This window comes from Rhinoderma darwinii, chromosome 4, assembly GCF_050947455.1.
Source record: "Rhinoderma darwinii isolate aRhiDar2 chromosome 4, aRhiDar2.hap1, whole genome shotgun sequence".
Taxonomy (NCBI): Eukaryota; Metazoa; Chordata; class Amphibia; order Anura; family Rhinodermatidae; genus Rhinoderma; species Rhinoderma darwinii.
The window spans coordinates 192458074-192475680 of NC_134690.1; the positions used below are offsets into that span (position 1 = coordinate 192458074).

Genomic DNA, 17607 nt, shown 5'->3' on the forward strand with positions numbered 1-17607 from the left:
GAACAATGGAAACCAAATTGAGGCTCTGAATGCAAATGTGAACAGAGGCTAATGTGCACACATAACCGCAATGCATAAAGATGGCCACAAAATATATAACCCATTGCTGCTTTAAGAAGCTCTTATGTAATACGGTTTTCAAATATACTTTGCATTAAAAGCTAAATTTTTTATTTAAGATATCTGCTTTTCAGTCGTACACTAATGGGGTTGTCCACGTTGGGGGCTGTTATTTATACTGATGACCTATTCACAGGATAGGTTATCAGTATATTATTGGTAGGGGTCCTTCACCTGGACCCCGCAACGATCAGCTATACTGGCTGCCACCGGGTGCTGGAAGCTATGCGGGGTCGGTGCCGGAAGCAGGAGGCTCTGACCACTGTATAGTGGCCGTGCTGCAGCTCTGATCCTATTCAAGTGAATAAGAGCAGAGGTGCGGTAACCCAGCTATACAGTGTACGGAGTAACCTGCTTCAGGCATCAACCCCTGCATAGCTTCCAGCAGCCGGAACAGCTGATCGGTGCGGGGTCTGGGTGTTGAAACTTTGTAAAACGTGTTTTTGTCAATGTTCTTAGGCTCAAGAGACAAGGCCGGTAGGCATGTGTACTATGTAAGGGCAGCATTGTATAGGGAGAGGTACGCTCTACTATTAGCCCAAACGGCACCAAAAAAATATTGTGCTGTTTGGCTATTAGTCTAGCAAAGAATACGGCAGACTTCTAATGCCCCTGTGCCCCCCGCCCCCTCACCATTGGCTGACAGCCGCCATATATCTGCCTGTATACACTGCAGCTTTCAGTCACTGTGGTGCTTTCCATGAATATAGCGGGCTGTTAATTATGAGTCCTCTGTATTCTTAATTAGGCTTTATTTGGGCTAATAGTACCGTGAACCTGTCCCCATAAAATGCTGCCCTTACATAGGGTTGCATATTCAGGAGACAGATATGCTATAATGACACACTTCACCTAGAAATGAATGATGAACGTAATCAGAAGAAAAGCTCGGATGCGGCTGAAACAGTCTCCTAAATATTGTGTTAACTGTGTTGTAAAATGTACTATTTTCATCTGGCAGAAAGCTGATAGGACAGACTTGGATATGCTTAGTATTCCTGGTCTACTAGTACCTTCCAGCCAGACACAGGCTTGTGAAGAGGAGGAGGAGGAGGGGGAAATGGCGCATAGAAATTTTATTTTATATATTTCTCTGTTTGGATTGCAATGTGAAACACAAAATAGGAATGATGGAGAGTTTGATAGTAAGGAGGAAATGCTGTGATTTATTCAGATTTTTTTTTTTTTTTAATATATGTTCTTTACATTTTTATGTTTTTTATTTTTTTTTACTTTTCAAAATGAAAACCATATGGCAGGTATCTTGGGTAATTTCCCTGTCTGAACTTACCAAGAATACAATAGAGAAAAAGCTGAGTAGGTCAACTGCATCTTCTCCGTAGTCTCCTCCGTGTTAAGGATGTTGTCCAATCCGATTAACCCCTTCTTAAATTGCAGTCGCTATGACATGACATGTCATGTCAAGTCCGCCAGAGCAGGAGTTCCTTCAACTGGCTCATAAAGGGGGTTTACATCTCCGTTATGTCCATATGTCCAAATAGATGGGACAACTCCCTTTAATGCATTGAAAATGGTGGCACCCATTGTATATGTTTGATAGACACTGAAAATATCATTGTAGAAAGTAAGGTAAAAATGTATATTACACCAAGAAAAGTTATTTAGGTTTGAAAGAAAAAATTAGGGGCATAGTTTCGTGCTGATTTTTAATATGTAACTTCTTTGATTCACCTGTTTTGTTTTTTTTTTGTCTTGTTTTTTTATTCTTTTTTTTTAAATTTGGATTGCATAGAAGAAGCTTATTGTCACAAGGCTCAATCCCTTACTATGTGTGTGCCAGCGATGGTTGCGTTTTGCAGCACCAAATTTCTAGAGTATTTTCCCTCATCCACAGGTTGTCATCACACCCGTTGCAGTGCTTGCTTTATTAGCTTTCCGCTGCAATGTGTTCACGGTTGTGATTAGAAAACCCCACTGTATACTGTGAGTTTAACCACCCTTCTGAAATGTATTACATTTACTGCAAAGCTATGAATTTTTTATGTAGTGTTTGTACAGCATTCTGCGTAAACACTGGCCCTCATAGCCTACCTATAACGTGTGCTATACAGACCAGTGACCAGACCGTGCAGTAAGCTGATCCCCCCCCCCCCACCCTCCTCCTTTACAGATTACACAGCATTACCGAAAGTTGAAATTGAAAAGTTTTCCAGCTCTGTGCGTTATGAATTGCTGAAGTTGAGCGTTCATTTAAGCTTAATTTAAGCTACAGCCTTGGCTTGATGGAATTTCGCTCAATGGCCACTGGCGAAAAACGCAGCGAAAATCGGCGTGCAGGCAGAGGAAAATCCGTTTGGAATTTTGAGGCAGATTTTCCTCCTGCAAAAAACTCTGTGTGAACCCAGCCTAATAGCTACACTAGAACACATCAGGATAACACTTACATTGTAATTTACCCGCAGTCAGTTATACGTAAGCACTCTTCTACCCAATCTTCATTTTCCCATATGTGCAGATTTTAGAATACATTAAAATATGTAGTTGAAGGATAAGAAAATGATGCGGTATGTAATAATACATACAAACACCTATTGGTAATCTAATCATTAATATAACATGGGGGACACATTAACCAGCATCTTGCATGTATGCTTCTTTTTACTATGTGTACAGTATTGTATGTAATCGTCATATGGTAATATGAAATTGCTTGCGTTATGGTACCGCATCTCAGAACCATGATCTGCCTCACATCTGAAAGTAATTTGTAGGGCAGAGGGAAACCGAAAATTATACAAATGTGTCCTTTACTTCCTCTCTAAACCCGACATCACCCGTGATTTATTGCGTAAGATTTTAAACATGTAAAGTATACCTCTAGTGGATGACTTCAGCAGAAGCGATCAGTCAGCCATCCAACGTCCATATACACCCGCAGGGCCGCCATCAGGAATTTCAGGGCCCCCTACAGCTAAATTTTCTGGGCCCCCCTACCGTGGCACCGCCTGTTAACGGTATTCCGTCCAGCACTATATCATGGTACCCAGGGCCGCCATCAAGGGGGGTATTAGGGGTACTGATGTGAGAGGCCCGGCCAAACCTAATTGAAAGGGGGGCCCGGCAAACTGCCGCGACTTGCCTTTGGTAGAAAAAAAACAGGCCCCTGCAATGGGGCCCGTTTTTTTCACCAAAAGAATGTCATGAGCTGCGGGCCCCCCTTTCAATTAGGTTTGGCCGGGCCTCTCACATCAGTACCCCTAATACCCCCCCTGATATCGGCCCTGGGTGGCATGGGGGCCGTCAAACACCGCCGCCCGTGCGACCGATCGCGCGCACCCGCAAACTCCCGCGCATGCGCACCGGCGACCGCCTGGAACCGCGCACCGAATTTTGAGGCAGATTTTGACCTGCCCACACTATCTTGCCGCGTTTGTTGCCCGCGGCGATTGAGGACAGCAGACAGAAAACGCAGCGAAAAATGCATTTTCTGCCTCCCATTGATTTAGATGGCAGGTCAGAGGCAGAACCGCGGCAAGAAAGGACGTGCTGCTTTTTCTTTTTTCCGCGACTGGCTCCCATTGATTTCAGATTAAATCAATGGGAGGCGGGTTTGGAAGTTGTTTGGTGCTGATTCTGACGCAGCGTCCGAGTCAATATCAAGGCCCAAAAACTCTGTGAACTGGGCCTTATTGTTAGGGCTTATTCAGACGAACGTGTAATACGTCCGTGCAACGTGCGTGATTTTCACGCGCCTCGCACGGACCTGTGTTACTCTATGGGGTCGTGCAGACTGTCAGTGATTTTCACGCAGCGTGTGTCCGTGTGTCCGCTGCGCAAAACTGACGACATGTCCGATATTTGTGCATTGTTCGCGCATCACGCACCCATTGAAGTCAATGGGTGCGTGAAAATCACGCCCAGCACTTCCGCAGCCGTATGAACTATGAATGAAAACAGAAAAGCACCACGTGCTACAAGCATACAAACAGAGTGTCATAATGATGGCGGCTGCGCGGAAATCACGCAGCCGCGCATCATACGCTGCTGACACACGGAGCTGTTATGGACCTTTTGCATGCGCAAAATGCCACGTTTTTGCGCGCGCAAAAAGCACACGCTCGTGTAAATCCGGCCTTAGGGTAGGAACACACTAGGCATGAACACTGCAGATTTTATGCAACACATTTTATTGTGGACAATCCGCAGCGTATTACAGTCGCAGCAGAGTGGATGAGATTTGAACAAATCTCATCCACACGCTGCAAAAAAAAATGGACCTGCAGTGTGGCTTTTGGCTTTTTAAGCTGCAGCGTGTCAATTTATTCTGTGGAATCGCTGCTCCTCTGTTGCGGAAATGCTGCGGTTCTGCCGCAAAAATCACAAATGAGAAAAAAAAAAAGGCACTTTTTTAAATTTATAAAAAAGTCTAGACTTGCCCCGGCCGTAGTCCTGGTGACGCGATCCTCTATTCTTAGCGCAGCTCGGCCTCCTGTCATGACATTTCATACCATGTGACTGCTGCTGCGGTCACATGGTCTACAGCGTCATCCCAGGAGGCGGGGCTACGTTCAGAAGAGAGAGACGCGTCGCCCTAAACTACGGCCGGGGCAAGTCTAAACTTTTTTTTCCCTGCAGGATTCCCGCAGCGGACAAGCCTCACGAAACCTGCGCCACTATTTGGTGCGGTTTTGCTGGCAGAATTCCCTGCGGCTACCGTTCCCGATAAGCTGTGTAGTTTTACTCAGCATATCCGCCTAGTGTGTCCCTTATGATGTCGCTCCTGGAGCTGCTGCCGAACTCTAAATAGGCAGTTGGTCCAATAGAATTTGGAATTATTTTTTTTTGTGAACCAGCTTAAAAAAATACAAAACTTTTGTGTTAGGGCCTGTTCACATCACCGTTCGCTTTCGTTCCGGGGTTCCGTCTGAGGTTTCTGTCGGGTGAACCCCGCAACGGAAAGTGAAAGTGACAGCACAGCTTCCGTTTCCGTCACCATTAGCGCAGTCGACTGCGATATTGATTCCGTCCGAAAACCAGCCGGAATGGTGACGAACGATCAGCACTTTGAGATAATTTACTCACTGTGTCAGAAGAGCTGCTCCCACTCCAGTCCTCTTCCGGCGATGTCTTCCAGGCGAGGTCTTCGGTCCAGACGTCCAGTCCTTCACCTCCAGCCAGGCTCCAGGTAAGTTTTGTCCATGTGTTTCCATGGGTGCGCCGCGCAGGTGATCGCGGGTGCGTGCACGGTGGTCGCTGGTGCGCGTGCGGGCTTTTCGCCTGGGCGGTCGCGGGCGGTCGCGGGTGCGCGCGAGTGCGGTCTCGAGTGCGGGCGTTCGTGGGTGCGCGCTCACGAGTGCGCACGCGCGGGAGCTTCCTTGTGCGCGCGATCGGGTGCGCGGGCGGACTGTTTGACGGCCCCCCATGACGAGGGGCGGGGAGGGGAGGGGGCCCGCAGCAGCAGCAGCTCACGACATTCTTTTGGTGAAAAAAACGGGCCCCATTGCAGGGGCCCGTTTTTTCCTACCAAAAGAATGTCGCGGCAGTTGCCGGGCCCCCCTTTCAATTAGGTTTGGCCGGGCCCCTCACACCAGTACCCCTAATACCCCCCTGATGGCGGCCCTGTACACCTGTATAAAAAAAAAATATATATATATATAATTTGTCATTGCCGTCCAGTACAAATACTGCTTACGTTAAACGTATAAATTTTTTAACATAGAAGTCTATGGGCGACCGATGCCTCTGATAGGAGTCTATAGGCGATGGATAGAACTTATCAGAGGCATCGGTCGCCCATAGACTTCTATGTTATAAAAAGTAAAGTTTACGTTTAATGCATATGTTTTACTGTATGGCTGTGACTGATGACTCTGATGGTCAGCCACCAGGACAATATATCTCGATGGGATCCGATAATGGTGGCTAACCACACATTAAATATGACTGTAACATGGTAAGCTCAGCGCATATGTGAGAACGTTGATCCTCATCTGTCTGAGCCTAAACCCCAGGGCGATATAATACAGCTAATGGGGTATAGAAGAAAGTATTCAAGAGGACTGCCCTTTGGACATGATTTCTTAATAGCCACAAGAGTATAAAGAAACCAAAGTGTTTGGCCAAACTTCTAAATGCGCAGTATGAGGAGTTCTTTGGAGAAGTGGAGAGTGATGAACTGAGTTACTACTGTAGGATAGAATTATCACAAGCCTGTCAACGGAAGACCAACAGCGATGACAGCCGTCAGTGACGTAAGGTGTGTCCTTTATCTTCCATAGTAACGACCGTTTAAGCTCCGTTCGCCGCCTCCAGTATTAGTTCCTTACAGTTCTTATGTGGCGCTTCATTTGATGGCCAGCACGCGGATTGCGTGAACTAGGAGGTACGACCTAAGAAGAAGAGGAACCTCTCCCTTAAATACCACTGGAGCTGTGCGTGTGGCTGTTATAAAACCTGTGCACACTATAAAGCACGACTTTTTTTTTTTTTTTTTATAAAATATTTTTATTGATGTTTAAGAGTTGAACAAATTAGAAAAAACAAACAAAATCCCTGCCAAACCCCCCCCCCCTTCCCCGACAGTCATAGGAAAATGCATATGCAGTATATCCAATCTGAACAATACAGCAGATACGTTGTACTCGTGCATTTTAGATCAAAATATTTGGAAGATCAAAGCATGTTTATACACTGTACATCAGTTCCATTTGTCTATACAAATAAGTTAATCATTTTTACACCGTACATAACAGTAACACATAATATTTCAAAGTCGCCATTAACCTCATGACATGCCCAATAATCTCTCTTATTAGTACTAGAGGTGCCGGTCCGGGTACGTCTATCCGTCGGCCCCAAATGGTTTCAAACGTATGTGCACTTCGTTTGACGTATACAAAATTTTCCATCAGAACCAGCTTATTGACCTTCTTAAGAAATGTTCTCCTAGTGTGCGGGGCGCTCCATATCCAATGCAGCGCAATACATTTTCTCCTTATATAAAGTAGTTGTGCAATAGCAATTTTACCTGGAGCTTCAATCATAAGATGGTCAACATAACATAAAATACATTTGAAAGGTGTCCCTTTAAAGTGTAGCTAAATGTTTGACAAACTTCTGACACGTCAGTGACATGTCAGAAGTTTGGATTGGTGAGGGTCCGAGCAATGAGACCCCCACCAATCGCTAGAACGAAGCAGCTGAAGTACTCGTGTGAGCGCTCAGCTGCTTCTTGTCTGTTCGGCAATACAAAGTCTATGAGCCCGTTCTCCGATACATCGGCTGTCCGAAAAAAGGCTGAGGGCGGGAGCTAGCTCCGTCTGGCCAGGCTGTGATAGGCTCTCCCACTCCTAAGCCTGCCATCCTGAGTGGTGGAAGATGGAGTAGTCTCACAGACATAGAAGCAGGTGCAGACTGATTACCTATGGGCGTTGACACAAGCTGTGTCTGGCAGATCCTTAAGGGTATGTGCACACGATAGCAGGCATTTACGTCTGAAATGACAGACTGTTTTCAGGAGAAAACAGCTGCCTCGTTTCAGCTGTAATTGCTCCTCCTCGCATTTTCCGAGGCTTCTCTGACGGCCGTAAATGTTGAGCTGTGCTTCATTGAGTTCAATGAAGAACGGCTCAAATTACGTCTGAAAGAAGTGTCCTGCACTTCTTTTGACGAGGCTGTATTTTTACGCATGGTCGTTTGACAGCTGTCAAACGACGATTCGTAAATGACAGGTTGTCTGCACAGTACGTCGGCAAACCCATTCAAATGAATGGGCAGATGTTTGCCGACGTATTGTAGCCCTATTTTCAGACGTAAAACGAGGCATAATACGCCTCGTTTAAGTCTGAAAATAGGTCATGTGAACCCAGCCTTACAGTCGTTTTTGAAAAGCCCCTAAGGTACTAGTATAGTGGAAAATACCCAAAACTGACAACATTCATGAAACCACACACGTTGAAGAATCCATCTAGGGGTGTAGTGAGCATTTTGACTCCCACAGGTGTTTCATAGTTTTTATTAGAATGGGGCAGTGAAAATAAATAAAATCCTTTTTCTTCAATAAGACGTAGCTGTAGCTCAAAATTTTGCATTTTCTCAACAAATAAAGGAAAAAAAGCACCCCAACATTTGTAAAGCAATTTCTCCCAAGTACAGCAATACCCTATATGTGGTCATAAACTGCTGTTTTGAGCACACAGTAGGGCACAGAAGGGAAGGAGCACCATTTGGCTTTTGGAGTGCAGAGCCCCTGTAGGACCAAAACAGTGGAAATCCCCCAGAAGTGACTCTATTTTGGAAACTACACTCCTCAGGGTATTCACCTAGGGGTGGAGTGAGCATGTTAACTCTGCAGGTGTTTTGCAGAAATTAGTGTGCACTCGATGTTGCAGAGTGAAAATGGGATTTTTTTCCATGCTAATATGTGGTGCCCAGCTTGTGCCACCATAACAAGACCGCTCTATAATTATTATGCTGTGTTTCCCGGTTTTAGACTCGCCCTACATGTGGCCCTAATCTTTTGCCTGGATATTCGACCAGGCTCAGAAGTGAAAGAGTACCATGCGAAGTTGAGGCCTAATTTGGCGATTTACAAAGTATTGGTTCACAATTGCAGAGGCTCTGATGTGAAATAATAAAAGAAACACCTCAGAAGTGACCCCGTTTTGGAAACTACACCCCCTCAAGGCTTTTTTTAACCCCTTAATGACCGCCGATAAGCCTTTTCACGGCGGTCATTAATGGGCTTTATTCTACAGCGCCGCCATTCTACGGCGCTGCTGTAGAATAAAGTAAACAGAGCAGGGAGGCGTCAAATCTCCCTGCTCTCAGCTGCCAGAGGCAGCTGAGGGCTGGGGGCGTTCCTGCTCTGCCGGGTGAGATCGATATTAGTATCGATCTCACCCGTTTAACCCTTCAGATGCGGTGCACAATAGCGTGCACCGCATCTGAATGGTTTTGGAGAGAGGGAGGGAGCTCCCTCTCTCTCCCACCGACACCCGGCGATAAAATCGCCGAGTGTCTGTGTCTTCTATGGCAGCCGGGGGTCTAATAAAGGCCCCCAGGTCTGCCAGGAGCGAATGCCTGCTAGATCATGCCGCAGGCATGACCTAGCAGATGCCTGTCCGTTTTAAACGGACAGGCAGTAATACACTGCAATACAAAAGTATTGCAGTGTATTATTATAATAGCGATCGGAGGATAGTGAAGTCCCCTAGTGGGACTAGTATAAAAGTAAAAAAAGTTTAATAAAGTTAATTTTTAAAAAAAGTGAAAAAAAAAAAAAATGAAAAACCCACTTTTTCCCCTTACAAAATGCTTTACTATTAAAAAAAACTACAATAAAGCAAAAAAGTTACACATATTTGGTATCGCCGCGTCCGTAACGACCCCGACTATAAAGCTGTCACATTATTTAACCCGCACTGTGAACGCCGTAAAAAATAAAATAAAAAACAATGGAAAAATTGCTGTTTTCTGTTAATCCTGACTTAAAAAAAATGTGATAAAAAGTGATCAAAAAGTCGCATCTACTCTCTAATGGTACCAATAAAAACTGCAAGTCGTCCCGCAAAAAACAAGACCTTATACAGCTATGCCGACGCAAAAATAAAAAAGTTACAGCTCTTCGAATGTGACAATGTAAAAATGTAAAAAATGGCTTGGACATTAGGGCCCAGAATGCAAGCAGGGGGAAGGGGTTAAAGGGTGTAGTGAGCATTTTCACCGCACAGGCCTTCTTCATAAATGATTGTGTTGCAGATGGTGCAAATTAAACATTCTATTTTTCGTAAACAGCTTTTTGGGTACGCTGTCGGGTTCAGAAGGGGGGAGCGCCATTTGGCTTTTGGAGTGTGGATTTTGCTTTGTAGTAGTCTTGTTTGGCGTTTTACTGGTATTTCAGTTTATAATGTGGGGGTACATGTAAGCTGGGCAGAGTACATCAGGGGCATAGTCAGGTGGTATAATAATGGGGTAAGAAAAAAACAATAAAATAATCCATAGATATTTGTTAAGCAGTGAAGCTCTGCCCAGGCCAGTGGCGCACTGATGTCCTTACTAATCCCACTTTTGGTCCACACTCGGCACCTTTGCAGTTTGGGGAGTTTTGCTGTGAAAGTGTTGTCCTGGTATAATACGGCACCATTGCTTCCAGCAGATATGTTTGGGCCCTAACCCTTCCTGGTTCCCTAATTTTAGGACCTTGATAAATTGCCTCTTGAAACAGAAGAAATGTTCCCCACGGGCCTGCACAACTGCTTATTTTATATTTTCTCACTTATTGGAGCCTTGACTATATTTATTTTTTCATAGACATAGTGGCATCAGGGCCGTTTTTTTGCGGGTGGAGCTGTAGTTGTTATTGGTACCATTTTGGGGTACATGCGACTTTTTGATCACTTATCCTTTTTTTTTTGGGAGGCAAGGTGACTAAAAAACAGCAATACTGGCATAGTTTTTCTTTTATACAGGGTTCACCATGCGTTATAAATGACATGTTAACTTTATTCTGCGGCCTCCTGTGTCCATAGCAGCAGCCCTGCGTTTGCATGGCAGGGCTGTTGATCTGCTACCAACCTCTAAGATGCAACGATCTCTGCATCTAAGGGGTTAATGGCAGGAATCGGAGCTAGCTCCTGTTCCTGCCATTACAGGTGGATGTCAGCTGTAACATACAGCTGACATCCACTGCTGATGACGCCGGCTCAGCTCCTGAGCCAGCGCCATCTTGCCGGTGGCTACGGAAGACTTTTATGCCCTGGCTCCGTGCGGGGCATGAAAGGCTTCCGTACTAGGCATACTGGGAGGCTAATGTTAGGCCTCCGGTTGCCTTTGCAGCCACCGGCACCCCGGCAATTTCATTGCTGGGGTGCCAATGAGCTGCAAACCCCTTATATGCAGCGATCGCTGCATCTAGGGGTTAATGGCAGGAATTGGATCAACCTTCAGTCCCCACCATTACCCCAGAGTATCAGCTGTAGCATGCAGCTGACATCCATGGATGATGACACGGACTCCGCTTCTGAGCCCGTGTCAGCCGTTTGTCGTATGGATACAGCAAAATGCAGGAAGCACTAGCTTTTCATGACTTATCCATACGACAAATGTTAGGAAGGGGTTAATAGTAAAACAGTTCACAATTTGTTTAGCAATCGAACCCAGTGTGTCTACCTTTATCTAAAAAAGATTGAACTTCCGTAGTCGCGGCTCAATTAGGGTTTGTTTGTTAAGACCAGTGGTTGCCTTGAGAAGTGAGTGGTCAAACAGTGTCCTAGCGAAGTATTCAAGTTGTGTAACTCTAGTGCAATATCATTCCCCAAGGACAAGTCTATCCTAGATAAGAAGGTAGGTGTGTACGAACAGCTTGAAAACTGAGGTTCACTGGGGTGCTGCAACCTCCACATATCTATAAAGCCGAGCTCTTGTAATAGCACACGAAAATGGTCTGTGACGTACTCCCATCCCAGGCCCCTTCTCTGCACCTGACCCAGTTAATCAGAGTCCGGCATATTGTTAAAATCCCAAGCTGAATCCAAGGTACCCGAGGCTTTCTAGCCCCAAATGACGGCATTGTGCATTACCCAATTGGAGAAAGGGGGAGGAATATACACAGATATATAAATGAACAGTTTAGAGTAAATAGTACACAGTATGTATACACATTGACCTTCCCTGTCTATCTCCACCTCCAGGCACTGGAAAGGAATCTGTCCGGGAACCAGCACACTCTTAACCCTAGAGTGTACTGAGTATGTGGAATGGTATTCATATCCCACCCACAGTCTTTGCATCTGTTGTAGTTTATCTTCTTTTTAATACGTCTCCTGCAGACACAAAATAGCAGCTTGATATTGTGAGATAGCAGGACGCTTCGTAGCAATTGCTATAACAGGGATATTCCAGCTTATAATGCTAAATGACCTAGCCATAATTTTGAAGAAGGCCTGTTCGGAACTATTAGGATCAAAGCAAAAGTATACATGAGTACCTCTTATACATACAAAGACGACTCCTGACACTGCCAACTGTAATCCTCTTCGAACATAGAAAAAACAAACATGATCATTCCTGACCTCTCCCACCGAGAGAGTGGGTGTCTAGATTCCCAAAATTACAGCGCATAGAACTGTATTAAGCACGACCATTTGTTTGCTGAAATGACCACTGAAGAAATCAAGCATAATGGAAATGTGTAGGGTATGTTTTGGACTAGTCTAGCTAGGTAGATAAATCTGAGTTATATAGTTAGGAGAGTGGTAGTGTGATCCTTGACAAACAAAAAAAAGCAAGTTTCTCCATTAATATACAACAGGTCCTAGTAGCATACATCCCCCAACCGAGTGCCGCTTGTTTTGCTTACAATTTCAGTGAGTACGATGCCATCGCTACCAATAGACTCCCATGTTAAACGTATATATGTATAATGTATCCTTTTTCTTTACTAGATGGCGCAAGATTGTATTGAATTAGTATCCTGACAAATTGTATATATCTTTTAAAGCAATTAAAACAAAAAAAAAGTAAGGGTGAACACATCTGTAGCTCAGGTGTTCTTTGTTGTTGGAGTACCACCAGATCCAGGTAGGAGAATCAGACCCTGCCATCCACCCACATTGCCCATCTTTAAAGGTTAGCTGAAGCTTTAAATGTTCAGCAACGCTACGGTCACCAGTTGTGTAATATATTTGGAATTAACATATGCTGTTGAAAAATATTTTCCGTTATCTACTAACCTGTTTAGTAGACTTGATACAGTGCTCCAAATCGCCTGCATAAATCACTTAAATGATAAAATTATGATTGCTGGCAACCACGGATTGGAGTGTCAGGTCTATTTTCACGGACCCGATTCACCCACTGAAGTGAATGGGTCCGTGAAGACTATCGGGTGTCACTCAGATGCCGTGAAAAACGTCCCAAGTGGCACGCGGTCGTGTGCAAGAATCATAAATGGAGCTTAGTAGCTCTCTGTATACTAATTTATATTAAACCTAATAATAACACAGTATGCAGTAAGCTCCCCCTAGATTTGTATTGGACCTAAAAACATGTTGTTTAGGGGTGGGCACTGACTTTAAAGCTAATCATAGTAAGTTTGGAACCCCCTTTAATTTTTGTCAAATTTCTTGATATTCAAATGTCCATGAGGTGTTGGGTCCATGTATATTAGATTGTTGGCACATGCCACCAATATTGTATGGAGCGCCGAAAAATATATTTTTGAAATCCAAAGTCTATATAGTTTTAACTGTCTAGTCTAGGATTACCTTGATGACAACTGTTTGTCAGACCAAAAGTGTAGGGCAACATTGTTTGGTTAATGGTTATCATTCCCGTCACTATTGACACCTAGACGCTCCAGCCCCTGCTTCTCTATGTAGAAACAGTCAGGCATGTAATATCTTGTTTCCACCCCTGACAGGAAGCACTGTACAACTGTCTCTGGTAGCTCCTATGGACCGTAGAATATCAGGAAGCTTTAGTTCATAAATGACAGTTAGTTTGTGTCAACTGTCCTTCTCTATGCAAGGTTTTTATTTTTTTTTAATATGTCTTGTCCTGTTCTTTTATTACATTTATTGTAAAAGGCACCAGTCTTTATTGTACTGGTTTGTGCTTTGCCCGGTCGGCTTTCACTTGTACACATGCCTATATTGTGGTTAAGATTACAAATCTGCTCTCGATCAATGCCTCTGGCCATGAAAATAACATTTTGGTTTGAATTGTATCATTTATAGGAAAATAAATTATGTTGTTCTCATCAGTGGACAAGTTTGCTAAATGTTTTATCTGCTTTATAGCTGGGCAAAAGCTGTGTGAGCCCTGTTTTTATAAATATTTAAAATAAATTAATCATTTAACGGGCTAATTTACGAAGAATTGGTCCAGTACTTTATTGGAAAGCTGTGTCATCCTGAAGCGGTTTGTAAATAAAAGCATTTCCTCTAGCTAGAGATCAGGGGTTATGTTTCTGGCACAAAATTAAAGCTAGGTTTTTGTGGTTTGTTTGTAGATGTTGTGGTTTGGCCTTTTAATAAGCAATAACCACCGCATTGGATAACCTATGGCTACTATTTATACACACGTTTTTCATAGAATCATTTCTAGGAAACTTTCTTAGGATCGTCTTAAGAAAAACCATGACAAAATCACACATACTAAAAACTTGTTAACATGATTTTCACTCTGTAAACAGCTATGGGCTCCTCTAGGCAGCTGACTTAAGGCAATTGACTCTCAGGGTAAGGTTTTGAAAAGAAGTCAAAATGCATAGAAGCATTAGGTCTGTGTGAAGCAGGTACCCAGTCTACGGATTGCGAGGTGCCCAGCCAGAAGTTGGCAAGAGTATCCAGGAGCAAAGGTGCATAAGTGTAAATTAAAGGGTCTGGTCTGGGGTCTGAATTAATGTACCGGACTGGGGTCTGAATTAATGTACCGGACCGGGGTCTGAATTAGGGTTACAGTCTGGTCTGATTTAATGTAGGGGTCTGAATTAGGGTTTGTCTGGTCTGATTTACTGTAGGGGTCTAGCCTAGGGTGTCAAGTAATTTAGGCATCAATTCCGAGGTCTGAATTAGTTTAAGGGTCTGCTCGGGGGTCTAAATTAATTTTGGCATCTAATCTGGTGTCTACACAGCTAATGTGGATACCATGTGTGAGGAGATGGTGGACGCTTCATCTAGTTGTGCTGTGGTGGTGGAAGATCTAAAAGTCCACAGGAGGCAATTCTTTTTTTCTTTTATGTTGCCTATCGTGCACATCTACTGCCCCTTCTCCCCTGTGCATCCCCCTAGCTCCACTCGCCTCTACTGCTTTCTGCTCTCTCCCCCACTCCGAGCCCTACCACCTAGTCCCTTGTCGGCCTACCGAGCCTCTCCCTACTAACTGTCTTCGTTCTACCCTCCTTGAAGCCACTGCCAGTATGCATCTCACCCCTGCCTCATCACCCGGTAATTGGGGGCCCAGACGCCTTGACTATATGGGGACCAGGAATTTCTGATGGCAGCCAGACTGTCAGCTATGCAATTCAAGTCGCTCACATGCAGTAACTTTTGGCTGCCACGCTTGTAGTGGTCTAACCGTCCACTATGAAGTGCTGCTAACGTAAGCATCTTGGGTAAGCAGAGGCATTTTGGGAGTGGTTCTGTTATGCTTTGAGGTATAAGGGGTAAATAAAGAGGAATGGTATTATTGAAAATCTCTGATCTCATTCATGCTGCAGATGCAAGGCGGGCAAAGAATATTTCTTTCTTAACAAGAATGTGGGAAAGGAAGAGTGGGAAAATGTTCGTAAAACCAGAATAAAAAAAATGTTTGGAGGATAGGATTTCTCAATAAATTAAATTAAATGGTACATTAAATTATGCCATTAAAAATACTACTCTTCCTACAATAAAGAAGCCTGAATTGACAACTGAGTAAAAAGATATCTTTAATAGTAACTAGTTTAAAAACAGGGGTAACACACCACTGTGACATAAGCCCCACCGTGAAAATTTAAAAAATGTATTAAACAAGGAAACACTGAGTTATTATGATACCTATATCTCTGTGTATAAACGATATTTGTAGGAATCAGCATATACCCAGGGCACAACAGTAGTACAAGCCCTAATTATAGCATAGGTGTCCGACAATTACGGATCTCCTAATGCTGGGTTTCACACAATATATTGTCCCCAATGCACACATTCCTTAAACATTAAACGACCCTACGCGTTTCAGATACTCATCCTCAGGGGTCCGTATCTTGGTAACTCTGGCCTCATCACCAGCGATATTAGTATTTCAACAGCGGATATTCCGCTGTGCGTCACGGGAAGATGCACGTATCGATGTCAACGGCATACTCCATAGCAGGCGCTAGGTTACTATAAACGCTAAACTCCACCCATCGTGTACGGCGGCAAAACATGAATTGACCAATCACAACACCCTCTCGATTCGTGACACCTGCCCATGTGACCCCCCGCCGTCAGCTGACAGCCAGGGGTCATCATCGGCCGCATCAAGCCGAACGCGCAGGCGCAGTGGAAGCCAAGGACGTGTCGCCCGGACTGCCAAACACGAGGAGGTAAGCGCTAAAAGATAATATATTGTAAGTATATCTTGCGGCACAGTGTACCACCGCAAGTGGGCAACCTCACAAAGCAACTCAAGAGAAAAAGACACATATGAGGTGGAAGAAATTGCTGAGGTCCCTATTCCTTAGAAAAACTGACAAAACGATCTCTTTGTATGTTGGCTAAAAAGTATAGCCATCTCAAATAAGTAATGCACAAATGCAGATAAACACTCACCCACCCCAAGGTGAAACACCTATAGGGGGATGGTATCACACATTTTAAATAAAACATGTATAGTTAGTCTGCTCATTTAGACCTAGTGGTTGTATGCATTCCAGTCTATGGATCCACTGCGCTTCCTTCCGTAGAATCAGGTTATCCCAGTCCCCTCCTCTCTTGGGGGGTCTGACAAGTGTTATTAGAAAGGCCTATGAGGGAGCTAGGGATGCAGATAGGCAATGTCTTCTGGTCCCTAAAAAACGGAAAGAGGAACAAGTTACCAGACTCATAGGCACCTATGACTCAAAACAGAATGACATTATGCAGATACTGAATAGGTATTGGCGTATTCTCAGTTCTGATATAGATCTAGCAGATCAGATCACACAGAGGCCTTCTGTCACGTATCGGAGAGGGAAAAATATAAGGGACAGAGTCATGCACAGCTGTTTTGACCCCATTTCACCTAGGGGTACATGGCTGGATAGACAAACACCAGGCACTTTTAGATGCGGTGGTTGTAAAGCCTGTGATTTCATTCTTAAAGGAAATAGCTTTACCAGTGTTGTCACCCAAAAACAATACAATATTCGGGACTATGTCAATTGCAAGACAGCTGGAGTAGTCTACCTTATTACATGCCCATGCCCCCTAAATTATGTGGGTAAAACAGCACGACAATTTCGTCGTCGTATTAGGGAGCATGTTGGAGACATTATTCATGGTAGGGACACTCCAATATCTAAGCACGTGCATGCAAAACACCAAGGCCAGGCAGCAGTGTTAAAATTTCAAGCAATTGAACTTGTCAGACCCCCCAAGAGAGGAGGGGACTGGGATAACCTGATTCTACGGAAGGAAGCGCAGTGGATCCATAGACTGGAATGCATACAACCACTAGGTCTAAATGAGCAGACTAACTATACATGTTTTATTTAAAATGTGTGATACCATCCCCCTATAGGTGTTTCACCTTGGGGTGGGTGAGTGTTTATCTGCATTTGTGCATTACTTATTTGAGATGGCTATACTTTTTAGCCAACATACAAAGAGATCGTTTTGTCAGTTTTTCTAAGGAATAGGGACCTCAGCAATTTCTTCCACCTCATATGTGTCTTTTTCTCTTGAGTTGCTTTGTGAGGTTGCCCACTTGCGGTGGTACACTGTGCCGCAAGATATACTTACAATATATTATCTTTTAGCGCTTACCTCCTCGTGTTTGGCAGTCCGGGCGACACGTCCT

The 17607-nt window shown here is 44.2% G+C and overlaps 1 protein-coding gene across 4 annotated transcripts in view; it reads left to right on the plus strand.

Annotated features, from left to right (window-relative positions):
- Nucleotides 1-17607, plus strand: part of SMAP1 (small ArfGAP 1) — a 256284-nt gene that overhangs the window by 134121 nt on the left and 104556 nt on the right. The gene's annotated exons all lie outside the window — the stretch shown is intronic.